The sequence below is a fragment of the Moschus berezovskii genome, chromosome 11, assembly GCF_049115385.1.
Source record: "Moschus berezovskii isolate FMDL1 chromosome 11, NW_MosBer_1.0, whole genome shotgun sequence".
Lineage (NCBI taxonomy): Eukaryota > Metazoa > Chordata > Mammalia > Artiodactyla > Moschidae > Moschus > Moschus berezovskii.
In genome coordinates, this window is record NC_142470.1 from 61,071,862 (window position 1) to 61,091,265 (window position 19,404).

Genomic DNA, 19,404 nt, shown 5'->3' on the forward strand with positions numbered 1-19,404 from the left:
AGGGGGGAAATGGTCAAGGCTGGCTCTGACCATAGCCCCTATGTTGGGTGCAGGAGTGAGGGAGGCATGGGACGGGTCAAGCAGGTCCACAGCAGGAAGGAAGAAGCTGGAATGATGGAGGGATGGAGCCGGCAACAGAGGTAGAGTGTGGACCAGGCTGGACCAAAGCAGGAGAAACTGGGTGGATACAGACCATGGGGAGTAGGGGGAAGGGCTCCTGAGGTCACTGTTGCAGCCTTCCTGCAGAGGCCAGCGATCAAATTCAGGCTTGCTGGTCTCTAGCAACAGAGCCAACCTGGAAACCTCAGCAGAAAAGGGCATTGATGAGAAGGTAGAATGAAGCAGAAGAAGCCAAAAGTAGAAAGGTTAGAGTAAGGGACCCAGGAAGCCAGAACTGAGCTGACATCTCTCAGGGTGCCTTCTAGCATGAGTCAACACCAGCCACATTTCTCTGGTTCTACTGTCACCTCATGCAGGAGGCAAAGTCCAGGAGAGAAGCTCTCATTGGCCCAGATGGAGTCATGTGGCCTCACACTTTGGCTAGTGATGATTGCTTTCCTTGAAGCCACCTGACCTTGGATGTGTATTTCCCTAGAAGGAGATGGGGCTGCCACATCTAGAATAAGAAGTGAATGCTGAGAGGTCAACCAAAAATCTTCATGTCAGTCTGACAGTGGAAGGACCAGCCTCCAAATCTATCCCTAAAATTAAGAATTATTAAGAATTTGAATTGCTTGGTCGTTATCCAAATGCCCAAACGGTATTGTGCCAAATTGCCAAATGAGTCCTAACCACTTCCTCTAATTTGGCCGTTTCATCAAGTCTTGTAGCTTCAATGGAATAAGAAATGCAAAGCTCTGTTGCTGTTGTTTATTTAGTTGAGTCTGACTCTTTGTGACCCCCATGGACTGTAGCCCTCCAGGCTCCTCTGTTTATGAGATTTTCCAGACAGGAATACTAGAGTGGGTTGCCATTTCCTACTCCAGGAGATCTTCCCGACCGAGGGATGGAACCCATGTCTCCTACATTGGCAGACAGATTCTTTACCACTAAGCCACCAGAGAAAGCTCTGTGCATATAGTTACTGTTTAGGTTGTGACATTTCTCACTAGAGTTCCTGCCAAGTCTCACTCACATATCCACCCACAAAGCATATGGCGCCCTCACTGAAAGCAGCCCTTGGGAGACCCACCCAGCCCACTATCACTTCACACCCCAGGGTGTGAAAGGCCACCAGAATTCTTGCCCAACTGGACCAAGCCATGTCCCTCCTTACCTAGGGGAGTGATAGACAAGCATAGGCTGCAACATCATTTGAATTCTGAAAGACTGACAACAACTAAATGTCCATGAGGAGACAATATATGAAATTACTCATGGTTTGTTGACTATTTTCTGGAGAAGGGCACGGCAACCCACTTCAGTATTTTGCTTGGAGAATTCCATGGACAGAGGAGCCTGGCGGTCTACAATCCATGAGGTCGCAGAGTTGGACATGACTGAGCAACCAAGCACAGCACATTGAATATTTGGCCACCAAAAAGCAACAAGTAGTTCTCTATTTGTATTGAAACAGAATGATCTAAAGTTACGCTATTAGAAGCAAGGTGGCAAATGTTGTACAGAGTATGACACTGCTTTGTGTAAAAAATGTACACTACATTGTTTCCTCTCATATGTGTATGTGGCAGGAACAAAACTATAAAAGTATAAGCATTCGGAGCTTCCCCAGTATACTGTAAAGAAGAAGAGAGCCCCACAAAGGCAGTAGAAGAGGGATGAACAAGCTGGAGAGTCAAGGAGATAGTCTGGATTACCTGCAATAATGCTGCACCCTGTTCTTAAGGAGTTTCTCAGGGTGGTACTGAGGGGCTTCCCTGGTGGTTCAGACAGTAAAGAATCTGCCTGCAGTACAAGAGACCTGGGTTTGATCCCCAAGTCGGGAAGATCCCTTAGAGAAGGGAATGAATGGCTACCCACTCCAGTATTCTTGCCTGGAGAATCCCATGGACAGAGGAGCCTGGTGGGCTACAGTCCATGGGGACATGACTGAGCGGCTAACACTTTCACCTTCACGGGGTGTTATTGTAGAAGGCAAAGTTCATTTCTTTGGTCCATTCAGCATCTAAACTTCTGTCTATGAGACGGAAGCTTATTTGTTTATTTATTTATTTGGCTGCACTGGGTCCTAGTTACGGCATGTGGTATCTAGTTCCCTGACCAGGGGTCAAACCCAGGCCCCCCTTCATTGGGAGTGCAGAGTCTTAACCACTGGACCACCAGAGAAGTCTCAAGAGCCCCCTCTTTAAAAGGCAGAATTCCAGGAATTCCCTGGCAGTCCAGTGGTTAGAACTCTGCGCTCTCTGCTGAGGGCCTGTGTTCAGTCCCTTGGTCAGGGAAATAAAATCCCACAAACTTTGCAGTGAGGTCAAATAAATAAAGAAATAAAATTTTTTAAAAATAGAAGGCAAAATCCTCTATATAAGAAAAGCAGGAGAGGCCAGAAGCTCACTCTCCCAATTTATCTTGTAGGTAGGGTATGAACCCGTGGCTCCACCAGACAGACAGACTCATCCAGAGTTTGAATCAGAACTTAGGAACATTAGGCAGCTGGGGTGGCAGGACGTTCACTCTGCAGGGTGGCAGTTGCAACAGAGTCCAGAGTGGGCATTGGTGATGTTGTCAGCCATAGCCAACATTGCCAGCCATAGTCCTTGTCCGTTGTCATGGTATTATAACCAGAGCAATTCTGGGACATGACCTGGGGATTGGTCTAACCTGCAGAGCCTCCCAGCTGTGAGCTATCCAGAGATGACCTGAGCCCCCAGTATTGTCTAGTAAAATAGAAAACAATAATTTCTGTTGCTTCTAGTTAAGAATCTTGACTGAGATGCTTGTGTGGATGCTGTGAGCCTCTCTCTGTAGTGCTCTCAAGAGAGCTTCAGTAAAGCCTAGCAAAGACCTAGACAATTTTGAAAAGTGAAACCAAGGACTTCTCTGGTGACCCAATGGCTAAGACTCCCCCCTCTTAATGCTAGGTGCCTGGGTTCAATCCCTGGTAGGGGTTCTAGGTCCCACATGCCACATCTGAAAGTTCACATGCCACAGCTAAAGACTCTGAATGCCACAATGAAGTTCAAAGATCCTGCATGCCACAGCTAAGACCCAGCACAGCCAAATAAATACATTTTTTCTAAGTGAAGCCAGATTTGTGTTTCTTATGGACATATCACTGTTTTAAGGCGAGAACATGGAGGCCCAATTTTTTTAATTTTTATTTTTTAACACCAAAAACAGTTTGTATTGAGGTATAGCCGATTAACAATGTTGTGATAGTTTCAGGTGAACAGGGAAGGAACTCAGCCATACATATACATGCATCCATTCTCTCCCAAACTCACCTCCCATCCAGGCTGGCTCATAACACTGAGCAGAGTTCCATTTGCTATACAATAGGTTTTTGTTCGTTATCCATTTTAAATATAGCAGTGTGTATATGACCTTCCCAAAGTCCTTAACTATCCCTTCCCACTGGCAACCATGAGTTCATTTGCTAAGTCTGTGAGTCTCTCTCATTTGTATCATTCCTTTTTAGATTCCACATGTAAGTGATGTCATACGATATTTCTCCTTCTCTGACTTACTTCACTCAGTATGACACTCCCTAGGTCCATCCATGTTGCTGCAAATTGGAGGCCCAGTTTTATTTGGGTTACATATAACACGCACATCAGACACTGTAAATGTTGCCAGAGATTCTCACCGACCTGTTCCCATTGGCTGCCCTGAGAAATGAGAATGATGTAGGGAGGAAGACTTTTTCTTGTCACTTGACATTCTTCTGTATTATTTGAATCTTTTAAAACCATATTCATATATTATTTTTAATGTTTTTAACATTTAAAATAATTACTTAAGAAAGAAATGTGATATATCCTCCAATATATTGCAGTGTCTGCATAAGGGAAAAGATAAAGCAAAATATGAGGTCTGGCAAAAAGCATAGCCTTCTGAAGAAGCAGGTGGTGAGGGCTGGGTAGTCTGCTAGAGTCTTGATGTGGTAGGCTGTAAAAACTGCACATTTTTTTTTTTAGCTTTTTAATTTGGCATCTCTTTATGTTACTTTATATTACTTGTGTGGGAAATGGTTATTTTAACACAGTCTTAAGCCTCTCAAGTGTTGCTCTGCTCTGCAGCAAACCTAAGGCAAAGGAGGGGACAGGGATGGAGAGAAAGGGCCCAGGTTAGCAGGAAGAGGTGGGAGATAAAAGTGTAGTACATACAGGGAGTTCCCTGATGGTCCAGTGGCTAAGACTCAGCGTTCCCAATAAAGGGGGCCAGGTTCCATCCCTGGTCAGGGAACTAGATTCCACATGCCACAATTAAGAGTTCGAATGCCACAACTAAAGACCCCGAATGCTGCAACTGAGACCCCGTGCAGTCGAATACATAAATTTTTTTAATTAAAAAAAAACTTAGTTCATACACAGAAGTGGCCCAGAGGGTCACCTGCAGGGGACATTGAATAAACCAAAGCCAAAAGGAAGGAAATTAAAAATTGTGATATACCCATACAATGAAATAGTACTCAGCAACAAAAATTAAAGTATTACTGATACACCCAGCAATGTACAAGAATCTCACAGACATTATCTTACTGCAAAAGTCAGACACAAAAGGGTGCACACTGCTTGATGAAGTTTAAATGAAATTCCAGAAAAGGCAAAACTATGGTGACACAAAACAGAAGTGGGCATATGGGCAAGAGGAAATTTGGTGATGGTGCAGGGGGGGGGCGGGGAGTGATGGAAATATTCTCTTACTTGAGTATGCTGATATTCACACTGGTGTATACATTTGCCAAAACTCATCCTACTGTATACTTAAAATGGGTGCAGTTTATTGTATGCAAAGTTAGGCTTAGGATTTGGGTTTGGGTTCAATAAAGTTGATTTTTAAAAAATATTTATTTATTTGGCTGTGTTGGGTCTTAGTTGCGGCATATGGGATCATTTTTAGTTGTGGTATGTGGGATCTAGTTCCTTAATCAGGGATTGAACCTGGGCCCCCAGCATTGGGAGCTCAGAGTTTTAACCAACGGACCAACAGGTAAGTCCCTAAAGTTGATTTTTTAAAAAACAGAGTAGGGGGTTTTGAGCGAGGGTCTTATACACTGGGTCATATTTACTCTAGTATGTGTGTTGGATGGTATTTATGAGTGAACAGCGGAAGAGGATGAACCTGCTGTTGCCTGTTTGGATACAGGCCATGACTAATCGGAAGCCAAGTTTCCAAGTGTCAGAGAAGAGCAAACCAGGCCTCTATCTATCCATCCACATCCTTGGCCTGGTGCCAACGGATGCCAGGCAAAAGTGAGCAGTTGGAGTAACTCTCTTCTCGCCACTCTCCCTGCAGGAAAGGAGAATGAGATAGATCATCACTCTGAGCAGGGCCAACTGCCCCACCCAGGGCCTTGGCCAACCCCAAGCCCAGGACATCTTCATCAGCAAAGCACCAGGTGTGTGAGTTGGCCACAGCCTCCATTTCAGTTTCAAGATTTGGTTATCCCTCTATGGGAAAATAGACGAGCAACATCAAGGGGAAAGCAGACTCAAGAAGATAATGACGGACTTCCCTAATGGTCCAGTGATTAAAAAAAAAAAAAAAAATCTGCCTGCCAATGCAGGGGACACAGGTTTGATCCCTGGTCTGGGAATATTCCACATACCCCAGAGCACCTAAGACCCTGTGCTGCAATTACTGAAGCCTACCGCCGAGAGCGTGTGCTCTGCAACAAGAGAAGCATCCACAGTGAGAAGTCCACGAACCGCATTAAAAGTAGCCCCCTGCTCACCGCAACTAGAGAAAACCCACACGAAAGCAGCAAAGACCCAGCTCAGCCAAAAAATGACTAATTTATTTTTAAAAATAAATAACAGAAATGAAAAATACACTAGAAGGAATCAACAGTAGATTCAATGATACAAAGGAACAAATGAGCAAACTAGAATCAGAGTAGTGGAAATCAACCAAACTGAACAGAAAAAGAAAAAAATAATATAAAAAATGGGGACAGTTTAAGAGACCTCTGAGACAAAATCAAACAACTAACATTTACATTATGGGGGTCCCAGGAGGAGAAAAGAGAGACAAAGGGCCAGAGAACATATTAGAGGACATAATAGCTGAAAGCTTCCCTAACCTGGGAAAGGAAACAGACATCCAGGTCTAGGAAGTACAGAGACTCCCAAATAGGATCAACTCAAAGAGGAAAACACCAAGACATATTATAATTAAAATGGCAAACAACAAAGGTAAAGAACCAGTCAGTCCTAGAGGAAATCAGCCCTGAATATTCATTGGATGGACTGACACTGAAGCAGAAGCTCCAATACTTTGCCCACCTGATGTGAAGAGCCAACTCACTTTCCTCTGATGCTAGGAAAGATTGAGAGCAGGAGGAGAAGAGGATGACAGAGGATGAGATGGTTGGATGGCATCACCAGCTCGATGGACATGAGTTTGAGCAAACTCCGGGAGATGGTGAATGACTGAGAAGCCTGGCGTGCTGCAGTCCATGGGGTTGCAAAGAGTCGGACACGACTTAGCAACTGAACAACACACACAGATAAAGAGAATATTAAAGCAGGAAGGAAAAAGCAACAAGTGACATACAAGGAAAAAGTCTGTCAGCTGACTTTTCAGCAGAAAGTCTGCAGGCCAGAAGGGAATGGCATAATATATTTAATGTGATGAAAGGGAAAAAACTACAACCAAGAATACTTTATCTGCAAGGCTTTGATTCAGATTCAATGAAGCGATCAAAAATTTTACAGACAGCTAGAGCCTGTAAAACCATCAAACCATCTTTAAGAGAAATGTTAAAGGGACTCTTCTAAACGAAAAAGATTGATCGCTTCAGCAGTACATACACTAAAATTGGAACCATTCAGAGAAGATTAGCATGGACCCTGCACAAGGATGATATGCAAATTCGTGAAGCTTTCCATATTTTTACCAAACAAAAGTAAACTCACAGATGTAGGAAACAAACTTATGGTTACCAGAGGATTGGGTAGAGGCTGTGGACAAATTGCGAGATTGGGATTGACATATCCACACTACTATATATTAAATAGATAACTAATGTCATGAGTTTGAGTGAACTCCGGGAGTTGGTGATGGACAGGGAAGCCTGGCGTGCTGTGATTCATGGGGTCGCAAAGAGTCGGACACGACTGAGTGACTGAACGGAACTGAACTGAATAAGGACTTAACTGTATGCTCGATACTCTAATCGCCTATATGGGAAAGAATCTTTTTAAAATTGTTTTATTTCTTCTAATTAATTTTTATTGAAGCATAGTTGCTTTACAATGTGTTAGTTTCAACTATACAGAAAAATAAATCAGCCATACATCTATATATATTTCCTACCTTTTGGATTTCCTTCCCATTCAGATCACTGCAGTGCATTAAGTAGAGTTCCCGGTGCTATACAGTACAGTAGGTTCTCATTAGTTATCTATTTTATCATAGTGTTAATAGTGTATATATGTCAATCCCAATCTCCTGATTCCTCTAGCCCACTCCTTTCCCCCTTGGTATCCATAAATTTGTTCTCTACATCTGTGTTTCTATTTCTGCTTTGCAAATAAGATCATCTCTACCATGTTTCTAATTTCCACACATATGTGTTAATATACGATATTTGTTTTTTCTTTCTTACATACTTCACCCTATATGATCCACATCTCCACAAATGATGCTGTTTCATTCCTTTTTATGGTTGAGTACTATGCCTTTGTATATATATACCACATCTTCTTTATCCATTCTTCTGTAGATGGACATCTGTTCTCAATCCTGTCCCTCCTTGGCTCAGCCACACAGTCCCTCCCTGTGTAACCCACACTCTACTCTGTCCCCTTACACTTTTGTCCGTAAGGCAAACAGTTCGTGTTGGGTAAGTAGTTGCTTTCATTATAGGGTCTTCAGTAGAAAAAAATCACCTAAATTCATGGATCACATGGAGCGGTCTCTTGGTTGGCTACACTCGACATTCTGAGACTCCCCCCTCCCCCAGCAGATCGGTAGGAACCTGGCACGGGGGTGGTCTCCCTGAATGTCAGCACTGGACCTGGGAACAGTGAGGGGAAGGCCTCCAATATGGGAACCGTGTGCCTCCCAGGGATGCTGGGGGAAATACTGCACTGCCAAGGGCAGAACCACTTTTCCCTGGGTGGTTTCACACATCACTATTAGTGTTCATATTATCATTGCTGTTTTTATGGATGCCTTCTCTTCTTGCTACTGGGCATTTTAAGCCTCTCTGGCAGGGCCAAGCCTCAATGAAACTTGAAATTCTGTGTACAGATAAGAAAGTCACAGGTCATGGAAGACTGGCCCATGTGTCCTTGAGATGGGTCTCCGGGAATCTATTTGTCTGGGCAGCTTATCAAGGAGACCTACCCAGCCACGACTCCCAACCCAGGCCATTCGGTTGGTGAAAGATAACTTGACCTGCCTCCTCCAGGCCTCACAGCCCTCTCCCTGCTCTGAACCCCACTGCACTATCTGGCACGTCATTGCACTAGAAGTGAATTGGTTCTCTCTCCCCACTTGCCTTTGAGCTCCAAGGAGGATGGACTGTGCCTCAGGTTGAGGAGGAGGGTGGGGTAGAATTGGAGAATCAGCTGAGGGGCAGAGAGAAGGCATGGGGCCCTTTCTCTGCTTTGCTATGTGCACTGTAGATCCTCTAAGCCTCTCTTTTCCCATCTATATAAGGAGAGAAATAAGCCTTACCTACCTCATAGGGATTAAAGCTGCACTGTCCAATATGGTAGCCCTTAGCCACGTGTGGCTATTGAGAATTTGAAGTGTAGCTAGTCCAAATAGACATGCTTCCTAAGTGTAAAATGCACACCAGATAGTAAAGACTTCGTATAAAAAAATAAACATAAGATCTCTCAATGATTTTTATATTCATCACACAATATTTTTGATGTGTGTGCTCAGCCTCTCAGTCGTGTCTGACTCCTCATGACTCCATGGACTGTAGGCCACCATGCTCCTCTGTCCATGGGATTTCTCAGGCAAGAATACTGGAGTCAGTGGCCATTTCTCACTCCAAGGCATCTTCCTAACCTAGGGATAGAACCCTTGTCTCCTTCACCTCCTACATAGGCAGGTGGGGTGGGTTCTTTACCACTGTGCCCGCCACCTGGGAAGCCCCCATATTTTTGATATATTGGGCTAAATCAATTATATGATTAAAATTAATTTCACCTATTTCTTTTTACTTCTCAAAATGTGGCTACTAGAAAAATTAAAATTGGGACTTCCCTGGTGGTCCAGTAGCTAAGACTCTGCTCTCCCAACACAGGGTGCCCAGGTTCAGTCTCTGGTCAGGGAACTAGATCCCGCTTGCCACAGCAGAAGATTCCAGATCCCGCATGCTGCAACTAAGACCCAGCACAGCCAAATAAATATTTGCAAAATAATAATAATAAATAAAAATACTGGTACCCCTTCTGAAGCCTGGGTTTCCAGACAACACTTTTAAAAAGAAACGAAAGATTGCAATTACATAGAGTGTGCATTATAATACTTCTATTGGAGAGGGCTAGTTTAGAAAACCAAGAAGGCACAGCAGACAGCTGTCTGGATTGACAAAGTCATCATCCTATTTCTTCTCTTCCCTTCTTCTCCCTGTCTTCTCACCTCAAAGACTGTGGACTTGAAAAATCCCCATCAAACCTAACAGTCTTGAAATTTTTCAGCTGAAAAGGCCATGGAATCCAAACCTCCCCAACCCACCCAAAGCAGATAAAGAGTCTGAGACTTGGAGCAAATTATTAGATAACCCCTGATGATCAACCAGCAAGATAATCTTCTCCCCAGGAGTTTGGGGGGCTTTTCTGTCCCAGAAACTGCTTTTGTTTCTGTCACCCATAGATTCTTTCTCCGTGTCAGTCCATGCCTGGTTTTCTTCAGTGACCTAATAATATAAAGGAGCTCTGGGAACAGACTTGTGGTTGCCAAGGGGGAGGAGGGGAAGTGGGAGACAGATGGGTTGGGAATTTGCATTTAGCAGATGCAAAGTAGTATATATAGAATGGATGAATGACAAAGTCCTACTGCAGAGCACAGGGAACTATATTCAATATCCTGTAATAAATCATAATGGAAAAGAACATAAAAAAGAATGTATATATATGTATAACTGAGTCACTTTGCCATACAGCAGTAATTAACACAACGTTGTAAATCAACGATACATCAATCAAAAAAAGAAAAACTGTTAACAACTTCACTTGAAAAAAATAATACATAAATAAACAGGAGCTCCGGAGAAGGCAATGGCAAGCCACTCCAGTACTATTGCCTAGAAAATCCCATGGATGGAGGAGCCTGGTAAGCTGTAGTCCGTGGGGTCGCTAAGGGTTGGACACGACTGAGCAACTTCACTTTCACTTTTCACTTTCACACATTGGAGAAGGAAATGGCAACCCACTCCAGTGTTCTTGCCTGGAGAATCCCAGGGACGGGGGAGCCTGGTGGGCTTCCGTCTATGGGGTCACACAGAGTCGGACACGACTGAAGTGACTTAGCAGCAGCAGCAAACAGGAGCTCTGGGTACCCTGTACGGACAAAGACCCTGGGGTTAGCAGAGGCCAATTCAAGTGGCCCTGGACAAAACAAACACCACACACAGGTAATGTTTGTCTGCCTGGACTTCAACTTGCTGGGCTCTAAAATGGGCCCTGGGACTTCTCTGGTGGTCAGTGGTTAAGACTCCAGCTTCCAATGCAGGGGGTGTGGGTTCAGTTCCTGGTTGGGGAACTAAGATCCCACATGCCAAACAGCATGGCCCAAAATAAAATGAAAATAAATTAAAAAAATAAAATGTAATAGATGTTTAAAAAAAATAAAACACCAACATAAAATGGGCCCTGTCCCCTCTTTACTTTACGTTTGGTGGTAGTGGTGGTCTAGTCACTCAGTCGTGTCTAACTTTTGTGCAACCCCACGGACTGTAGCCTGCCAGGTTTCTCTGTCTATGAAATTTTCCAGGCAAGAATATTGGAATGGGTTGCCATTTCCTTCTCCAGGGGATCTTCCCAACCCAGGGATTGAACCCTTGTCTCCTGCATTAGCAGGCAGATTCTTTACCACTGAGCCACCCAAGTGACGCTAGTGGTAAAGAATCCGCCTGCCAACACAGGAGACAAGGGTTCAATCCCTGGGTTGAGAAGATCCCCTGGAGAAGGAAATGGCAACCTGCTCCAGTATTCTTACCTGGGAAATTCCAAGGATAGAGGAGCCTTGGCAGGGGGCTACAGTCCACGGGGTCACAAAGTACCAGACACGACTGAGCACATACACACCAGAAGCCTTTACCTTATGTTTACTTTGGAGCAAAGGCCCAATGAGGGAATAGACATACATGTAAGTCATTTGAAAAAGTTATCTGTCAGAGACATGTGTGTCCCACATGCTATTAATGGATAACGAGAATGAGTGAACGCTTTGGCACAAATCCTCACAGGGCTTGTCAGCCAGCAACAGCAACTGCAAACCGTAGACATCTGAGACTCTAAGCTCATCCACCCACACTTAGGAGGTGAGAAAATGGAGGCCACAGAGAAGGAGGGGAAGGGGCTGCCTAATCCCAGAGGCCAAGCTTGCAGACACCTAGGAGCACACTCAGTCCATCCCTGGTCAGTGTTTTACAACCATGTTGCTTGAAAGTTTTGAAATAACATTTATTATTCAGATATTTTTACAATTTTTTGAAAACACACAGAAAAAATCCCATCACCCAATTCCCCCAACCACAAATGATCCCATCAACTGTTTAGTGTCTTTATTTAAATATCTTTTTCTCTACTCATGTAAACATATATGTAGCAGCTTCCCAGGTGGTACTAGTGGTAAAGAACCCACTTGCCAATGCAGCAGATGCCAGAGACACAGGTATGACCCCTGGGTCAGGAAGATCCCCTGGAGAAGGAAATGGCAACTCACTCCAGTATTCTTGCCTGGGAAATCCCATGGACAGAGGAGTCTGGTGGGCTGGAGTCACAAAGCACTGGACATGATTGAGTGACTGAGCACAAACATATATGTACTTTTTCTTTTACAAAAACGTGATACTACTACAACTTTTTTTAATATTTACATATTTATTTGGCTGCACCAGTTCATAGCTGTGGCAAGCAAACTCTTAGTTGCTGTGATGTGGGATCTAGTTCCCTGACCAAGGATGGAACCTCACTCTGTGCATTGGGAGTGCAGAATCTTAGCCACTGGACCACCAGGGAAGTCCCCTAATACAACATTTTAAATATTTTCTCTCTGAATAAAAGAGTAAACATTTTTCCAAGTGAAATATCCTTTTACACTATTATTACACTATCTTTAATGGCAACATGGTATTCCATTGAATGAAAAGATTCCTGATTATTGGGCACTGAGGCTCCCTCAACTTTTTCTCCATTATAACAATACTACAGGGACTTGCCTGGTGATCCAGTGGTTGAGATTTCTCCTTCTAGTGCAGGAGCTTTGGGTTAGCTCCCTGGTGGGGGAGCTAAGATCCCACATCCTCCAGGCCAACAAGCTAGAATATAAACAACAGAAGAAATATTGTAACAAATTCAATAAAGACTTTTTAAAATGCTACAATGAACATTCTAGAACAAAATATATGGAATGAGTCCCCCCACACACATCTTGGCAATGATTTATTTGATGACACCAAAAGCACCTACAACAAAAACAAAAATAAACAAGAGAGATAACATTAAACTAAAAAGTTTCTGCACAGCAAGGAAGCAAACAACAAAATGAAAAGGCAACCTCTAGAATGGGAGAAAAACTTTGCAAACCATGTATCAGATAAGGGGTTAATATCCAAAATGTATAAAGAAATCATACAACTCAACTGGAAACAGTAATTTATCCAATTAAATTGGATTTTTAAATACAATTTTAAAATGGGCAAAGGAGACTTCCAGGGTGATGCAGTGGATAGGAATCTGCCCACCAATGAGGGGAGTTGGGTTCAATCCCTGGTCTGAGAAGATTCCACATGCCACAGAGCAACAAAACCTGTGTGCCACAAGTACTGGTCCCACACTCTAGGGCCCACGAGCCGCAACTACTGAGCTTGGGTGCTGCAACTACTAAAGCCCGTGCACCAAACCTAGAAGGAGCCCTCACTCGCCACAACTAGAGAAAGCCTGAGCAAAGCAATGAAAACCCAGCTCAACCAAAAATAAATAAAATTAACTTTTTTAATGGGCAAAGGAACTGAATAGATGTTTCTCTAAAGACTTATGAATGACCAACAAGTATATGAAAACTTGTTCAATGTCCCTAACCATCAGGGAAATGCAAATCAAAACCACAGTGAGATATCTCACATCTGTTAAAATGGCTATTATCAAAAAGACAAGAGATAATAAGTGTTGATGAGGTTTTAAAGAAACAAGAACATTTCTACACTTTTGGTGGGAAGGTAAATTGGTAGAGCCACCATGGAAAACAGTAGGGAAGTTCCTCAAAAATTTAAAAATTAAACTGCCATATGATCCAGTAATCCTACTTCTTAGTATATATCCAGAGGAAATTAAATCAGTATCTTAAAGCAATATATGCACTCCCATGTTTATTACAATATTATTCACAATAGCCAGGATATTGGAAACAACAAAAGTGTCTGTCCATGAATGAACAGATAAAGAAATTGTGACATATTTTATCAACATTAATAAAATGGGTAAATATACATATATGATAAAGTGTTTTTCAGCCTTGAAGGAAATCCTTGTTATACTGAGTCAAGGAAGTCAGGTAGAGAAAAATAAATGTCATATGATATAGTTTATATGTGGAATCTGGAAAAATGGTGCAAATGAACTTATTCACAAAACAGAAATAGAGTCAAGATGTAGAAAACAAACTTACCAAGTACCAAGGGGAAAAGTAGGGGGAGGGATAAATTGGGAGATTGGAATTGGCAATACACAAGCGGCGGCTGCATGGAGAACTACCCCACATCCAAGATCAGGAGAGGCGGCCAAGAGGAGATACCCCACGACATAGGTCAGAAGCAGTGGCTGAGAGGAGATACCCAGTGTCCAAGGTCAGGAGTGGCGGCCTAGAGGAGACACCCCATGTCCAAGGTCAGGAGCAGCTGGCCAAGAGGAGATACCCCATGACCAAGGTAAGGAGCAGCAGCTGCACTTTGCTGGAGCAGCAGTGAAGAGATACCCCAAATCCAAGGTAAGAGAAACCCAAGTAAGACGGTAGACACTGAGAGAGGGCATCAGAGGGCAGACAGACTGAAACCACAATCACAGACAACTAGCCAATCTGATCACACTGACCACAGCCTTGTCTAACTCAATGGAACTAAGCCATGCCATGTGGGGCCACCCAAGACGAAAGGTCATGGTGGAGAGGTCTGACAGAATGTGGTCCACTGGAGAAGGGAATAGCAAACCACTTCAGTATTCCTGCCTTGAGAACTCCATGAACAGTATGAAAAGGCAAAAAGATAGGACACTGAAAGATGAACTCCCCAGGTCAGTAGGTGCCCAGTATGCTACTAGAGATCAGTGGAGAAATAACTCCAGAAAGAATGAAGGGATGGAGTCAAAGCAAAAACAACACCCATTTGTGGACGTGACTGGTGATAGAAGCAAGGTCCGATGCTGTAAAGAGCAATATTGCATAGGAACCTGGAATGTTAGGTCCATGAATCAAAGCAAATTGGAAGTGGTCTAACAGGAGATGGCAAGAGTGAACATTGACATTTTAGGAATCAGCGAACTAAGATGGACTGAATGGGTGAATCTAACTCAGATGACCATTACATCTACTACTGTGGGCAGGAATACCTTAGAAGAAATGGAGTAGCCATCATAGTCAACAAAATAGTCCGAAATGCAGTACTTGGATGCAATCTCAAAAACAACAGAATGGTCTCTGATCATTTCCAAGGTAAACCATTTAATATCACGGTAATCCAAGTCTATGCCCTGACCAGTAACACTGAAGAAGCTGAAGTTGAATGGTTCTATGAGGACCTACAAGAACGGTTCTATGAAGACCTACAAGACCTTTTAGAACTAACACCCAAAAAAGATGTGCTTTTCATTATAGGGGACTGGAATGCAAAAGTAGGAAGTCAAGAAACACCTGGAGTAACAGGCAAATTTGGCCTTGGAGTACAGAATGAGGCAGGTCAAAGGCTAATAGAGTTTTGCTAAGAGAACGCACTGGTCATAAGAAACACCCTATTTCAACAACATAAGAGAAGACTCTACACATGGACATCACCAGATGGCCAACACCAAGATTGATTATATTCTTTGCAGCCAAAGATGGAGAAGCTGTATACAGTTAGCAAAAACAAGACCAGGAACTGACTGTGGCTCAGATCATGAACTCCTTATTGCCAAATTCAGACTTAAATGGAAGAAAGTAGGGAAAACCACTAGACCATTCAGGTATGACCTAAGTCAAATCCTTTATGATTATACACTGGAAGTGAGAAAGAGATTTAAGGGACTAGATCTGATAGAGTGCCTGATGAAATGTGGACGGAGGTTCGTGACATTGTACAGGAGACAGGGATCAAGACCATCCCCCAAAAAAAGAAATGCAAAAAAGCAAAATGGCTATTTGAGGAGGCCTTACAAATAGCTGTGGAAAGAAGAGAGGCCAAAAGCAAAGGAGAAAAGGAAAGATATAAGCATCTGAATGCAGAGTTCCAAAGAATAGCAAGGAGAGATAAGAAAGCCTTCCTCAGTGATCAGTACAAAGAAATAGAGGAAAACAACAGAATGGGAAATACTAGAAATCTCTTCAAGAAAATTAGAGACACCAAGGGAACATTTCATGCAAAGATGGGCTTGATAAAGGTCAGAAATGGTATGGACCTAACAGAAGCAGAAGATATCAAGAAGAGGTGGCAAGAATACACAGAAGAACTGTACAAAAAAGATATTCATGACCCAGTTAATCACGATGGTGTGATCACTTACCTAGAGCCAGACAGTCTGGAATGTGAAGTCAAGTGGGCCATAGAGAGCATCACTATGAACAAAGCTAGTGGAGGTGATGGAATTTCAGTTATGCTATTTCAAATCCTAAAACATCATGTTGTGAAAGTGCTGCACTCAATATGCCAGCAAATTTGGAAAACTCAGCAGTGGCCACAGGACTGGAAAAGGTCAGTTTTCATTCCAATCCCAAAGAAAGGCAGTGCCAAAGAATGCTCAAACTACTGCACATTTGCACTCATCTCACACGCTAGTAAAGTGATGCTTAAAATTCTCCAAGCCAGGCTTCAGCAATACGTGAACTGTGAATTTCCAGATGTTCAAGCTGGCTTTAGAAAAGGCAGAGGCACCAGAGATCAAATTGCCAACATCTGCTGGATCATCAAAAAAGCAAGAGAGTTCAAGAAAAACATCTATTTCTGCTTTATTGAGTATGCCAAAGCCTTCAACTGTGTGGATCACAATAAACTGGAAAATTCTGAAAGAGATGGGAATACCAGAACACCTGACCTGCCTCTTGAGAAACCTGTATGCAGGTCAGGAAGCAACAGTTAGAACTGGACATGGAACAACAGACTGGTTCCAAATAGGGAAAGGAGTACGTCAAGGCTGTATATTGTCACCCTGCTTATTTAACTTATATGCAGAGTACATCATGAGAAATGCTGGGCTGGAAGAAGCACAAGCTGGAATCAAGATTGCTGGGAGAAATATCAGTAACCTCAGATATGCAGATGACACCACCCTATGGCAGAAAGTGAAGAAGAACTAGAGAGCCTCTTGATGAAAGTGAAAGAGGAGAGTGAAAAAGTTGGCTTAAGACTCAACACTCAGAAGACTAAGATCATGGCATCCAGTCCCATCATTTCATGGCAAATAGATGGGGAAACAGTGGCTGACTTGATTTTTGGGGCCTCCAAAAATCACTGAAGATAGTGACTGCAGTCATGATATTAAAAGACATTTACTGCTTGGAAGGAAAGTTATGACCAACCTAGACAGCGTATTAAAAAGCAGAGACATTACTTTGTCAACAAAGGTCCGTCTAGTCAAGGCTATGGTTTTTCCCATAGTCATGTATGGATGTGAGAGTTGAACTATAAAGAAAGCTGAGCACCAAAGAACTGATTCTTTTGAATTGCAGTGTTGAAGAAGACTCTTGAGAGTCCCTTGGACTGCACGGAGATCCAACCAGTCCATCCTAAAGGAGATCAATCCTGGGTATTCATTGGAAGGACTGACGTTGAAGCTGAAACTCCAATACTTTGGCCACCTGATGCGAAGAGCTGATTCATTTGAAAAGACCCCAATGTTAGGAAAGATTGGAGGCTGGAGGAGAAGGGGATGACAGAGGATGAGATGGTTGGATGGCATCACCAACTCAATGGACATGAGTTTGTGTAAACTCTGGGAGTTGGTGATGGACAGGGAGGCCTGGTGTGCTGCGGTTCATGAGGTCACAAAGAATCGGACACGACTGAGCGACTGAACTGAACTGAACTGCTATATAGAAAACAGAGAACTAATAAGGACCTACTGAATAGCACAGGGAACTTTACTCACTGACCTATATGGGAAAAGAATCTAGAAAAGAGTGGATATATGAATATGTATAACTGATTCACTTTGTTGTACACTTGAAACTAACATAACATTTTAAGTCAAGTATGCTCCAATAAAAGTTAATTGTAAAAAATAGGAAATCTTGTAATTTGCGATCATATGGATGAATTTGGATGGTGTTATGCAAGGTGAAATAAACCAGACATAGAAAGACAAATATCGCATGCTATCAGTTATAAGTAAAATCTTGAAAAGTCAAACTTAGGAAAACAAGAAATGACGTTTTCCAGGGACTTGGGAGTGAAGGAAATGGGAAGATGTTGGTCATAAGGTACAGACTTTCAATTATAAGGTGAATAAATTCTAGAGAGCTAATATAAAGCAAGACAACTATAATTAATAATAGATCACATACTTAAAATGTGCTGAGAGTAGAATTTTTTGTGTGTGTTTTGACCATGCTCCACAGTTTGTGGGATATTAATTTCCCAAATAGGAAGTGAACTTGGGCAGTAAAAACGTAGAGTCCTAACCACTGGACTACCAGGGAGTTCCTGAGAGTAGATCTTAAGGGTTCTCCCCTCACCACCTCCTCCACACACAAAGGTGTTGGATATGTTAATTAGCTTGACTGCAGTAATCATTACACAAGGTATGTGTGTGTGCTCAGTCGCTAAGTCATGTCCAACTCTTTGTGACCCCATAGACAGTAGCTCACCAGGCTCCTCTGTTCAGGGAATTTTCCAGTACAGAATACTGGAGCAGGTTGCCATTTCCTTCTCCAGGGAATCTTCCTGACCCAGGGATTGAACCAGTGTATCTCTTATATTTCTTGCATTGGCAAGCAAATTCTTTACTACTGAGCCACCTGGGAAGCCCGTACAAGGTATACATATATCAAAACACCACACTGTAAGCCTTAAATATGTCCAATTTATTTTCTCAGTCATACCTCAATAAAGTTGAGGGAAAAATCATTGTAAAATGATGTTTAATTTCTTCCAGTGCTGATAAAAAGTGTGGGAATAATCAACAAGGACCTACTGTATAGCACAGGGAACTCTACTCAATATTCTGTAATAACCTGTATGGAAAAAGAATTCAAAAAAGAATGGATGTATGTTTATGTGTAACTGAATCACTTTGCTATACAACTGAAACTAACACAATATTGTAAATCAACTATATTCTAATATGAATAAAAATTAAATTTTAAAACACATAATGGAAAAGAATCTAAAAAAGAAGAAAAAAGTGTGGGAAAAAGTGTTAATTTTTGTCACATTTGTTGCAACTTTAGTTGGTATTTTTTATAGTGGCTTTATGGTCTCATAGTGTTTTTTGTGATTATAGGGTTAAGTCTACCAGTATTTCCTTTATTGTTTCAGATTTGTTTGTTTGTGTGGTTTAAAAAAGTCTTTACACAATAAGGATAAAATTTTTTCTGTGTTTTCTTATAAATTTTGTTAAAGATTTTACTTGTAAAAATTTATATTTTACCTAACTTGAAATTAATTTTGTTATGATTCAGAATCTAATTTCATTTTTCTTTTTCCTCTTGAATGATTCTTCCAAATATCTCATTTATCCCAAGGTTTCTCACCAGTGGCACTTCTGATATTTGGGGTCCTGTAATTCTTTGATCTTCATGACCAAGATAATCACGATGGCGTGATCACTCACCTGGAGCCAGATCTCTTGGAATGTGAAGTCAAGTGGGCCTTAGAGAGCATCACTACGAACAAAGCTAGTGGAGGTGATGGAA

The 19,404-nt window shown here is 42.3% G+C and overlaps 1 non-coding gene across 1 annotated transcript; it reads left to right on the forward strand.

Annotated features, from left to right (window-relative positions):
• Positions 1–6,909: 6,909 nt before the first annotated feature.
• On the forward strand, positions 6,910–7,016 carry LOC129540174 (U6 spliceosomal RNA). Its single transcript, XR_008682625.2, has one exon. It is a non-coding gene; the product is annotated as a U6 spliceosomal RNA (small nuclear RNA).
• The last annotated feature ends 12,388 nt before the right edge of the window (positions 7,017–19,404 follow it).